Source organism: Austrofundulus limnaeus, unplaced genomic scaffold (assembly GCF_001266775.1).
Source record: "Austrofundulus limnaeus strain Quisiro unplaced genomic scaffold, Austrofundulus_limnaeus-1.0 Scaffold694, whole genome shotgun sequence".
Lineage (NCBI taxonomy): Eukaryota > Metazoa > Chordata > Actinopteri > Cyprinodontiformes > Rivulidae > Austrofundulus > Austrofundulus limnaeus.
Genome location: NW_013953096.1, coordinates 88,932 through 93,291, shown reverse-complemented (window position 1 = coordinate 93,291; position 4,360 = coordinate 88,932). Strand labels below are relative to the sequence as shown.

Sequence of the window (4,360 nt, the reverse complement as noted above, 5' to 3'; positions counted from 1 at the left end):
CATTTACCCAGAATGCTTTGTGTGGAAATAAAATGGCCCCGTCCTTGTTATGTATTTTAAACTTTTATTTTACAAATTATAAAAACTAAACATCCTACAGTATTTTTAGTCTTTATTTTACAGTTAAAATATATGTTTATTAAATAAAGTCTAAGGTTACAACTAATCGGGATCCCTTTAAGTTTTACTGTTCTTTGTCTCGTTATTTTAACCCTTGTATTTTTACACTAAAACTGTATTTTATAAATTTTTTTGTCTTGAAGTTTTATTGTAGCCTTCGTAGTTACCTTTACTCGACTTCCACCTAGAAATTCACTTAAATACAATTTAATCTGGAGCCATTTTTCACTGGAGCATGTTTAACATCTATTGTTTATTATGATGGCTTTTAAAATAAAAATAATGTTCATTGTGAAGTTAGGGCTGAATTGGTTCGTTATATTCTTTTGATGTTTGTTGCTGTTTATTTCTTTGATCCTTACGGTTTAATCATGTATTATTATGATCTAATTAACTGCTCAGGGCAGATTTGCTTCTGTTGTCTGCGGTTTGTTTACAAAAGAAGAACGTGGCGAGCCACTCTGCAAACCCCAGAAGACACGGGCAAATCAAAAAGAGATAACAAACAATCGCATCTAAAAAAGTTATAAACTTTTCCAAAGTTGGCTGTTTTACCAAACACAAACTAAAGAAAGTAAAACGTAGACTCAGTCATTCTGTGGCGGGACAGCCTGAGGTGCTAACATGCTACAGCTGAACTCTGCAGATGGTAAATTTCATAAAGTTAGCTTGTTGGTCAGATTAAAGCGTCTGAACTGTAGTTTTGTTTGTTAACCATCAGAACAATGTTGAAAGTAGAGCTAACGGTTATGCTAACGCTTCATATTAAATCACTGAATTAGGCTAATCATCTTGTCTTTTTTTCTTTATGGCGTTAAACTCATAACTTTGAGACTGCCACATCCAGCCAGGTTTCAATCAGGATGGATTATTTTCTTATTTATATGCACCTGAATGTCCCTGTAACCTAAGATTAGATTATGTTGACCCTTCCTGCAGGGTGGGTTACAGCCCCTCGTGAAGACGCTGATATTTGGAGTTATTTAGCAGTTTAACAGACTACTTGCAGTTACATATGTGTTATGTAATTTCATTTTTATTATTTTAACAAGCATTAATGTTAAAATACGTCTGAGTTAGCTGTTCAGTTTCAGGTTCAAATGCATTTGTTTTAATGGGTCATTATTTTAATTTACTATGAGAACGTTATGATGAGATGTTCCCTGGAGCTGGAACAGAAGTCTATTATAAGTCTATTATTATTATTAGACTTAATTATTATTATAATTAAGTCTATTATAATGTCAATAATACCAGAAGCTACAGCTAATTGGATGTTAATGGAAAGGAAACATAATAAGTTATACTCTATTGATTCACAAACATTGCAGGAATACAAAAACAATTATCAGAATATTGTGATCTATAGATGTATCAAAAACAACAAATAATATGAATTTTATTGAACCTGAAATCCAAATAAAAGAAAGTAAAATAATCACTGATGAAGTGTTTGTACACAGGAGAAATGCAACTTTTCTTATTAGCAGGACTTTAATAATTTGTTCTGATTGCAATCAGACAACAGGTGGACATTTTATTAGAAATAATCCTCATGTTTATGATCCTTACTCTTTTTTAATGGCTCAGAATGTAAAGAGTGAGATTAACTTTAGATTTATATAAACATAAAACAGGGACATGTGACCACTGGAGACAATACACTGAAAAACAAACATAACGAAAATGTTTGACAAGAATTTGATTTTAAAAGTTAAAACATCTTGAAGCACCAGCAGGTGGCGCTAAAGAACAACATTCATCAAACAAAGTAAAGTGAAGAAGAACAGGAGGCGCGTGTGGAGCAGCTGCTGCAGGCTGCTGTTGGTAAGAAATGTTTTCTTGTGACGATAGTTAACCGTTTTATTTCTTAACACAACAGATTGTAAATCAGAGTCGAGTGGAGCTTTGTAACACAAACATTAAGTTTGTTAAAAGACTGCAGGAGGTTCGGTTCTACGTTAGACTTCATTGGTTTCTGATTGTAGCTCCTTTATCTCAACCTGGAGCTCCTTTAACCAGCTCCAGTTTTAAAACTAAAACACTCAGACTCTTCAAACCCTGACTAAATTATTCTACACACACAGAAGAATATTTAAAGCCAAGTTTGAGATTTGTAAAACCTTTATCTGATTTGTGAAGCTGCAATAAAGGGAGATTACAGCACTTTTTATGCATCTGGACCTCACTAGACCTGGTCCAGCTCCAAAACCACGTCACCTAGACTTATCAAACCTGGTTTAGATTATTCTACATTTATAGCAGGATAATTAAAATCAAGTTTGGGGTTTGTAAAACCCTTATCTGATTCGTGAAACTGCTATAAAGAGAGATTACTTAATTTTTATTCATCTGGACCACACTAGACCTGGTCCAGCTCCAAAATCATAGATATAAAAGCTAGAGTTGGCCAATGGAGACAGACGTCGTCACACGGCGGCCATCTTGGTACAGACAGCACTCCACTTAACATGAGCATGAACGTTGCATTTACTATCAAAATAACCATAACTTGATCAGTTTTCATCAGATTTTCAAACGGACTGTTTTGTTGTAAATGTGAGATATGTTGTTATAAGATGACGTACTTATAATGGGCATTCATACAAAAATAACATGCAGATTGATAAAATAATAGCAATATATACAGAGAAGACATTTAGATTCGTTTTACATGTAGTTACAAATGCAAAATTATACACAAATTTATAAAAAAAATTGTACTAGCAGTGGTAATTAATATGGAAAAACACATTTACATGTATTTTTTCCCTAAACATGCAAATAATAGCCTGTATAATCTAGGGCTGCCACGAATAATCGATTAATCGATGACTAATCGATTATTAAAATAATCGATGACCAATTTAATAATCGATTAATCGTTTTTTTTTTNATATATATATATATATGTATATGCAATAAAACATACATTATAGTGCATTCTTTTAAAAAGTCTACAGGTTTATTTACAGTAGATCCTCTCTGGACTGGGAACACTGTGGATCCCCCAGGAGGAGCTGAGTAAGGAGGTCTGGGTTTCTGTCCTGGACCTGGTAACTGTGACCTGATCACGGATCAGCTGTAGAAGATGGATGGATGTGGGAGCAGTAGAATGATGTGTTCTCCTCCTGGCTGTATTAAACTACGCTGTAGTTCCACTGATAGATCTGACTGTATGATGCCATGTTCTCTTCAAGTTTACATTTTAAATCTTTGTTCTGTTTCATTAACAGTGTTCTGTATTTACTGTTATGATTAAATCCCTAGAGCTGCTGTGATCACATGACTACTATAATTACTTCTCATAACGATATATTTCTACTGTTCAAAAAAAAAGTTGTTTTTATTTCCATCCTAGAAGAGACTACAAACTGAGCTAGTTTTTTAAAAACCAACGGGGAAATGTGACCACTGTGGGCAGATAATAGGTATGTTACAAAAGAACTTAAAGCAGAAACATAAAAACTGTATGATTTTTAAAAAACAATTGTGTACAGAGACTGATGAAATATACACTAAAGTTAGATATTAAACCATCTCTCATTTCCTCACCAGCAGGTGGCGCTAATGATAACCATTAGTTTGTAACACGAAATTAAACAGAGAAACTCAAGGAGAGGCACGTGTGTGGGAGCTGCTGCAGAGTGGTGTTTAAGAAGAAATGAAGTTAAGTTGTCTTCTGTGTCAAAGCTTTACAGTTTTTATTCTTAACTCTAAAAATATTTAAGACATAATCTGAGGTGAGTGGACTTTTTTAACTGAAATTTTTACTTAGTCAGAAATGACACTTTGAAAGATTATCAGTTAGCTTTGGAGACCCTTTTGAACCAGGTTAGCTGTGGCAGCCATCTTGGAAGCAGGATAGGTGTGGAGACCCTCTTGAACCAGGTTAGCTGTGGCAGCCATCTTGAACCGGGTTACCTGTGGAGACCACCTTGAACCAGGTTACCTGAGGAGACCACCTTGAACCAGGTTAGAGGTGGAGACCATCTTAAATCAGGTTAGTTGTGGTGGCAACGTCCAACCAGGTTAACTGTGGAGACCATCTTGAACAAGGTTAGCTGTGGAGACCACCTTGAACCAGGTTATCTGTGGGGACCACCTTGAACCAGGTTAGCTGTGGAAGTAACGTTGAACGAGGTTAGATGTGGAGACCACCTTGAACCAGGTTAGTAGTGGAGACCCTCTTGAACCAGGTTAGCTGTGGAGATCAACTTGAACCAGGTTAGCTGTGGAG

At 35.3% G+C, this 4,360-nt stretch overlaps 1 protein-coding gene across 1 annotated transcript in view; it reads left to right on the top strand.

Moving 5' to 3' along the window:
* The first annotated feature begins 3,710 nt into the window (after nucleotides 1-3,710).
* Nucleotides 3,711-4,360, top strand: part of LOC106531929 (tripartite motif-containing protein 16) — a 9,563-nt gene continuing 8,913 nt past the window's right edge. Inside the window, exon 1 of the mRNA XM_014027883.1 lies at nucleotides 3,711-3,790. The gene's annotated coding sequence lies outside the window, so the exon portion shown is untranslated. The remainder of the gene's footprint in view (nucleotides 3,791-4,360) is intronic.